Here is a 9,161-nt window from a genome sequence, read left to right as displayed (position 1 = left end):
GTGGTTGCACTTTCTGTCTCCATGTGGCTTTATTCCTCTAATTTATATATTTAGTCTCTCTCTATCTCTTTCTCTTGTTTCACTGTCTCTCCTTTTCCTTTCTCTACAGAGTAAGGCAGCAAATTACCTGCCTTTTACCTGCCTTGTATAGAATGCAAATAGAGAAGCTTATGACAAATGACAGCAGCCAAGATAACATCTGTTTCAGGTTTAGAAGCATAGAGTTGAAATTTTAAGCAAAGAGTAGCCCAGCCTCTCAGGAAGCATATTGGAGGGCACAGCTCCGAGGCCATGAAGAATGTCACAGCAGCAGCTGCAGCTGTCAACCATCAGAAGTGCCTTCCTAGAAAGATGGCATTGGAGCAAAACCTGTGTTTGGCAAGACAAGAGCCAAGAATGTGAACATTAGGGCAATTTGTAACAAAAGGACCCGCACAGATACCCTTTGTCATGAGAAGTTTAACAAAATGTGGAATATTTCCAGTCTGTGGCAACAGGAATCTTATAAACTACACATTATTCAGTTAAACTTGCTTAACATACACCGAGTAGTCTAGTTTGCCATTGTGTGTTGCCTCCTGCATGTTTCATCAGGAGGAGTATTACATGGATTTATATTTGTCGGAAAGGATGATCGTGTGGTAAGAAGCACACCAGGCTGGGAGCCAAGTTTCCTGGGCTATATTCCCAGTCGTGTCTCTAGCCGTATGTGTGGCCTGACGCACATAGTTTAGCTCTTCACTGCTGCATCTAAAAATGGGAGGGAAAAGGTGTGTATTCTATGTGTATTCTATTCTTCATCAAACTCCTTATGAGAGCAGGATGGTGTTTGAAACTGAAAGTGCCACTGAATTTCAAAGTTCAGTGTGGAGATGTGGTCTTTGATGTTGATAACATGGGCCAAAGTTCAGGTTTTGCTATATTTTGATGAGCCTTGAGTTCCTAACTAGATTCAAGTAATTTGAGAAAAGCTCAAGGTGCAATACTGAAAGCTGTAAATAGGAATTAATGAACACTGTTAAATTGAAAAGGCAAGAACATCTAATAGGAGCACAGAAGGTGAGCATGAATATTATGAAACATCAGAGCAGCTTCAGGGAATGCACGTGGCTGCTCACCACTGCCTATATTTAACAACTGGAGCTGTCCAGCTAGGGTCTCATCCCTTCAGAAAGGACTCATGGTGCATTGAATGAATCTCAAGGATGCTGTGTCAGAGATTCCTGAATCGAATAGAAGGTTAGACGACATATTCTCTGTGGGCCGTCCAACTCAAAGATCCAAGACCTTTTGAGAAATAGTGCCAGCACTGATTAGCCTATACTTTTCAACATTTCTCTTATACCTGTCTGGCATACAGGAGACTAAAGGACTTTTAATGCCTAAGCAGCAGACATGAATCGTTCTTTCTCCAGGGTGGCTGAGTTTTTGCTTAGAATCTCATAAAAATCAACCATGGCTTTCACGGTTACCTCTTTGTCATTTATACAAAGAGATATTGTTCATCTATTGAAGTTTGACTTGAGGTACTTCCACAGGGATGAAAATGTGTCCCTCGAGAACTTGTCTGAACCATAAATGGATTTCCTCTAAGAGAAAGTGGAGGGATGGAGGAGGAAAAAGAGAAAGAAGGAATTTCTGAGATGGACTTAAGCATGCCCAATTACATGAGGACAGAGCTGATAGTTACTTAATCCTGAGACCCTGAGGCATGTCAATGATTTCAGATGTCTTTCAACAAACATGAATTATAGTGTGGAATTTCAGACTATTAAGAAAACCCCCAAGGGTATGGGATCATAAAAGAAAAAACCTGTGGGAAGAGAGTTAAGAATTCTGCTTCCAAGCAGACATTATTGCCAGAGGAAGTATTTTAAATGCTTTGGAGGTCATTTTAATTTTAAAATACTTGCAAAATTAAGACACATACATCCAAGTTGTCAGTAAAAGAGCTACTAATGAACAACTAACAATGAAGTGGTTCTCTATGAGATCTCTTCTTGAAAAAGAATATTGATTTGTATAGAAACATTTAGGGGAATGCTTGCCAACACAGACAGAAAGGAAATGCAGTTATATTATTGAGAAGAAATACATAAAACAATTGACAGCAACTATTGTATACCTTGAAACCTGTGAGAAAATGGTTGCAATTTTAAAATTGAAATCAGATATATTATGTATCCCAGAATGGCACAACTGCTTAAGCAAAGGTACTGTGAGTGTGTATGTGTGGATACAGATACACATATGGTTTTAGTCTAAAACATTTCTAATCAATGGAGAACAAAGAAAGAGTTACACGCAAATGAGTGAAATGCTTCAGTTCACTTTTTAGGAAGGTAACAAAAGGCAATGTTGATAATGAATGACAGGAGAGGCACTAGAGTAATACTAGGAAAATATTGTGGAATTAACTTTAAGCAGTCATAATAATGGTTAAAAAGGGGGAGGAATTGGCAAGACATTTCAGGCATAAAAATCCACAGGTTTGGCCAAGCTGTGGATGTACGAAGCAAGGTGAGAAACAATAAGCAAAGGATAATTTGGGTTTCTGTCCTGGAAATGACAGAAGAAAGTTGTAATTTCTATTTATATGGCACAACACAAAACACTGTCACATACACTTGGCCACCTGAACCAAGATGGTGGAGTAGAAGGACGTGCTCTCACTCCCTCTTGTGAGAACACCAGAATCACAACTAGCTGCTGGACAATCATTGACAGGAAGACACTGGAACTCACCAAAAAAGATGCCCAACATCCAAAGACAAAGGAGAAGCCACAATGAGATGGTAGGAGGGTCGCAATCACACTAAAATCAAATCCCATAACTGCTGGGTGGGTGACTCACAAACTAGAGAACACTTATGCCACAGAAGTACACCCACTGGATTGAAGGTTCTGAGCCCCATATCAGGCTTCCCAACCTGGGGGTCTGGCAACGGGTGGAGGAATATCTAGAGAATCAGACTTTGAAGGCTAGTGAGATTTGATTGCAGGACTTCGATAGGATTGGGGGAAACAGAGACTCCACTCTTGGAGGGCACACACAAAGTAGTGTGTGCATCGGGACCCAGAGAACGGAGCAGTGACCCCATGGGAGACTAAACCAGACCTACCTGCTAGTGTTGGAGAGTTTCCTGCAGAGGCTGGGGGTGGCTGTGTCTCACCATGAGGACAAGGACACTGGCAGCAGAAGTTCTGGGAAGTACTCCTTGGCGTGAGCCCTCCCAGAGTCTGCCATTAGCCCCACCAAAGAGTTCAGTAAAAACCACATTCACAGAAAGATAGACAAGATGAAAAGGCAGAGGGCTATGTACCAGATGAAGGAACAAGATAAAACCCCAGAAAAACAACTAAATGAAGTGGAGATAGGCAACCTTCCAGAAAAAGAATTCAGAATTATGATAGTGAAGATGATCAAGGACCTCGGGAAAAGAATGGAGGCAAAGATCGAGAAGATGCAAGAAATGTTTAACAAAGGCCTAGAAGAATTAAAGAACAAACAAACAGAGATGAACAATACAATAACTGAAATGAAAACTACACTAGAAGGAATCAATAGCAGAACTGAGGCAGTAGAACGGATAAGTGACCTGGAAGACAGAGTGGTTGAATTCACTGCTGTGGAACAGAATAAAGAAAAAAGAATGAAAAGAAATGAAGACAGCCTAAGAGACCTCTGGGACAACATTAAATGCAACAACATTCGTGTTATAGGGGTCCCAGAAAGAGAAGAGAGAGAGAAAGGACCCAAGAAAATATTTGAAGAGACTATAGTCGAAAACTTCCCTATCATGGGAAAGGAAATAACCACTGAAGTCCAGGAAGGACAGAGAGTCCCATACAGGATAAACCCAAGGAGAAACATGCTGAGACACATAGTAATCAAATTGGCAAAAATTAAAGACAAAGAAAAGGTATTGAAAGCAACAAGGGGAAAATGACAAATAACATACAAGGGAACTCCCACAAGGTTAACAGCTGGTTTCTCAGCAGGAACTCTACAAGCCAGAAGGGAGTGGCATGATATACTTAAAGGGATGGAAAGGAAGAATCTACAACCAAGATTACTCTACCTGGCAAAGGTCTCCTTCAGATTCAATGGAGAAATCAAAAGCTTTACAGACAAGCAAAAGCTAAAAGAATTCAGCACCACCAAACCAGCTCTACACAAATGCTAAAGGAACTTCTCTAAGTGGGAAACACAAGAGAAGAAAAGGACCTACAAAAACAAACCCAAAAGAATTAAGAAAATGGTCATAGGAACATACATGTCGATAATCACCTTAAATGTGAATGGATTAAATGATCCAACCAAAAGACACAGGCTTGCTGAATGGATACAAAAACGAGACCCATATATATGTTGTCTACAAGAGACCCACTTCAGACCAAGGGATACATGCAGACTGAAAGTGAGGGGATGGAAAAAGATATTCCATGCAAATTGAAATCAAAAGAGAGCCGAGGTAGCAATACTCATATCAGATAAAATAGACTTTAAAATAAAGAATGTTACAAGAGACAAGGAAGGACACTACATAATGATCAAGGGATCAATCCAAGAAGAAGATATAACAATTATAAATATGTATGCACCCAACATAGGAGCACCTCAATATGTAAGGCATGTGCTAATAGCTATAAAAAGGAAATCGACAGTAACACAATAATAGTGGGGGACATTAACACCTCACTTAAACCAATGGACAGGTCATCCAAAATGAAAATAAATAAGGAAACATAAGCTTTAAATGACACAATAGACCAGATAGATTTAATTGATATTTTTACAACATTCCATTCAAAAACAGCAGATTACACTTTCTTCTCAAGTGTGCACAGAACATTCTCCAGGATAGATCACATTTTGGGTCACAAATCAAGCCTCAGTAAATTTAAGAAAATTGAAATGATATCAAGCATCTTTTCTGACCACAATGCTATGAGATTAGAAATGAATTACAGAGAAAAAAAACGTAAAAATCACAAACACAAGGAAGCTAAAATATACGTTACTAAATACCCAAGAGATCACTGATAAAATCAAAGAGGAAATCAAAAAATACCTAGAGACAAATGACAATGAAAACACGATGATCCAAAACCTATGGGATTCAGCAAAAGCAGTTCTAAGAGGGAAGTTTATAGCTATACAAGCCTACCTCTAGAAACGAGAAGAAGCTCAAATAAACCATCTAACCTTACACCTAAAGGAACTACAGAAAGAAGAACAAAAAAACCCAAAGTTAGCAGAAGGAGAGAAATCATCAAGATCAGAGCAGAAATAAATGAAATAGAAACAAAGAAAACACTAGCAAAGATCAATAACAATAAAAGCTGGTTCTTTGACAAGATCAACAAAATGGATAAAACATTAGCCAAACTCATCAAGAAAAAAAGGGAGAAGACTCAAATCAATAGAATTAGAAATGAAAAAGGAGAAGTAACAACTGACACTGCAGAAATACAAAAGATCATGAGATATTACTACAAGCAACTCTATGCCGATAAAATGGACAACCTGGAAGAAATGGACAAATTCTTAGAAAGTCTCTTCCGAGACTGAACCAGGAGGAAATAGAAAGTATGAACAGACCAATCACAAGTAATGAACTTGAAAGTGTGATTAAAAATCTTCCAACAAACCAAAGTACAGGACCAGGTGGCTTCATAGGTGAATTCTATCAAACATTTAGAGAAGAGCTAACACTCAATCTTCTCAAATTCTTCCAAAAAACTGCAGAGGAAGGAGCACTCCCAAACTCGTTCTATGAGTCCATCATCACCCTGATACCAAAACCAGACAAAGATTCTACAAAAAGAGAAAATTACAGACCAATATCGCTGATGAATATAGATGCAGAAATCCTCAACAAAATACTAGCAAACAGAATCCAACAATACATTAAAACGATCATACACCATGATTAAGCGGGACTTATCCCCAAGATGGAAGGATTCTTCAATATACCCAAATCAATCAATGTGATACACCATATTAACAAATTGAAGAAGAAAAACCATATGATCATCTCAATAGATGCAGAAAAAGCTTTTGACAAAATTCAACACCCATTTATGATAAAATCTCTCCAGAAAGTGGGCATAGAGGGAACCTACCTCAACATAATAAAGGCCATATATGACAAACCCACAGCAAACATCATTCTCTATGGTGAAAAACTGAAAGCATTTCCTCTAAGATCAGGAACAAGACAAGGATATCCACTCTCACCAGTATTATTCAACATAGTTCTGGAAGTCCTAGCCACGGCAATCAGAGAAGAAAAAGAAATAAAAGGAATATAAATTAGAAAAGAAGAAGTAAAACTGTCACTGTTTGCAGATGACATGATACTTTACATAGAGAATCCTAAAGATGCCACCAGAAAACTACTAGAGCTAATCAATGAATTTGGTAAAGTAGCAGGATACAAAATTAATGCACAGAAATCTCTTGCATTCCTATACACTAATGATGAAAAATCTGAAAGAGAAATCAAGGAAACACTCCCATTTACCAATGCAACAAAAAAGAATAAAATACGTAGGAATAAACCTACTTAAGGAGACAAAATACCTGTAAGCAAAAAACTACAAGACACTGCTGAAAGAAATTAAAGATGTTATAAACAGATGGAAAGATATAGCATGTTCTTGGATTGGAAAAATCAACATTGTGAAAATGACTATACTACCCAAAACAATCTACAGATTCAATGCAATCTCTATCAAATTACCAATGGCATTTTTTACAGAACGAGGACAAATCATCTTAAAATTTGTATGGAGACAAAAAAGACCCCGAATAGCCAAAGCTGTCTTGAGGGAAAAAAATGGAGCTGGAGGAATCAGACTCCCTGACTTCAGTCTATACTACAAAGCTACAGTAATCTAAACAATATGGTACTGGCACAAAAAGAGAAACATAGATCAATGGAACAAGATAGAAAGCCCAGAGGTAAACCCATATGCCTATGGTCAACTAATCTATGACAAAGGAGCCAAGGATATACAATGGAGAAAAGAGAGCCTCTTCAATAAGTGGTGCTGGGAAACTGGACAGCTACATGTAAAAGCATGTAATTAGAACACTCCCTAACACCATACACAAAAATAAACTCAAAATGTTTAGAGACCTAAATGTAAGACTGGACACTATAAAACTCTTAGAGGAAAACACTGGAAGAACACACTTTGACATAAATCACAGCAAGATCTTTTTTGATCCACCTCCTAGAGTAATGGAAATAAAAACAAGTGTAAACAAATGGGACCTAATGAAACTTCAAAGCTTTTGCACAGCAAAGGAAACCATAAACAAGACCAAAAGACAACCCTCAGAATGGGAGAAAATATTTGCAAATGAATCAGTGGAGAAAGGATTAATCTCCAATATATATAAACAGCTCATGAAGCTCAATATTAAAAAAACAAACAACCCAATCCAAAACTGGGCAGAAGACCTAAATAGACATTTCTGCAAAGAAGACATACAGATGGCCAAGAAGCACATGAAAAGCTGCTCAACATTACTAATTATTAGAGAAATGCAAATCAAAACTACAATGAGGTATCAACTCACACCAGTTAGAATGGGCATCATCAAAAAATCTACAAACAAGAAATGCTGGAGAGGATGTGGAGAAAAGGGAACCCTCTTGCACTGTTGGTGAGAATGTAAATTGATACAGCCACTATGGAGAACAGTATGGACATTCCTTTAAAAACTAAAAATAGAATTACCATATGATCCAGCAATCCCACTACTGGGCATATACCCAGAGAAAACCATAATTCAAAAATACACATGCATCCCAATGTTCATTGCAGCACTATTTACAATAGCCAGGTCATGGAAGCAACCTAAATGCCCATCGACAGATGAATGGATAAAGAAGAAGTGGTACATATATACAATGGAATATTACTCAGCCATAGAATGTAATGAATTTGGGTCATTTGTTGAGTTATGGATGGATCTAGAGACTGTCATACAGAGTGAAGTAAGTCAGAAAGAGAAAAAGAAATATCGTATATTAACGCGTATATGTGGAACCTAGAAAAATGGTACAGATGAACCGGTTTGCAGGGCAGAAATTGAGACACAGATGTAGAGAACAAACGTATGGACACCAAGCGGGGAAAGCCGTGGGTGTGTGTGTGTGCTGAACTGGGAGATTGGGGTTGACGTGTGTATACTGATGTATATAAAATTGATGACTAATAAAACCTGCTGTATAAAAAAATAAATTTAAAAATTAAAAAAAACAAAAAATAACACTGTCACATATCTCAACAACCTTTTGATAAATTAATATGTATTAAATAACCAATAGGGTTCATACAGTGATCTTAGAAAGACTCTGACCACTACTAAATCCATTGCCTGTAGAATCAAGTTCAAGTGCCTTGACCTGCCTGACCAGGGTCTTGAGAATATAAATCAATTTACCTATTAAGCTTTATTTGCTTCAATCAATGGTTTCTATTTCTGTACCCTGGCCACAATTTATGCCCCCACTACACTTAACCACTCTTTTTTTCTGTTGGCTTCAGTAAGTTAAGCCCATGTGTGTTTATTCATTGGGTAGGATGGCAGCCTTTTTGCCTTTAATAATATAATTAGTACAGATAATTATGTATGTTATTATAAAAAGAGCTTAAGAAACAGATAGCACTGCATTAGTTGTGAATTGACCTCTGTTTAAGAAATTATTCTCTTAATTACAAGTCTCACATAGCATTGTAGAGTGCCCAACATCTACAGATGTTTAAATGAGCTTTGCAAACATTTTCCCCCCTATTTAGCCATTAATAACTACTAATCAAACTAGAACATATATAGGGGATAGTTTGATGAAAGGTGCTAGAATGGTAAAATGTTTCGGTGTCTAGTGTGTATTTCAATTTGTAATGTTGTAGAGGATTGTGAATTTATTGAATTCAGAAAATATGCAGAATAAACATACAAAATATTTTCAAATTTTAGCCCTCTGTCTAATACTATATATAAATATATAATATGTGTAGGTTATATATTATATACTTATATAAATTTTATATATAATAAATATATATATTTATGATATGTAATACCAAAATACAACATTTGGGGAAATATTTGAGAAATTATGTAAGATACATATGAA

This window comes from Mesoplodon bidens (genome assembly GCF_964165515.1).
Source record: "Mesoplodon bidens genome assembly, chromosome: 16".
NCBI lineage: Eukaryota > Metazoa > Chordata > Mammalia > Artiodactyla > Ziphiidae > Mesoplodon > Mesoplodon bidens.
The sequence above is the reverse complement of the archived record's forward strand: the minus strand, read 5'-3'. Positions refer to the sequence as shown.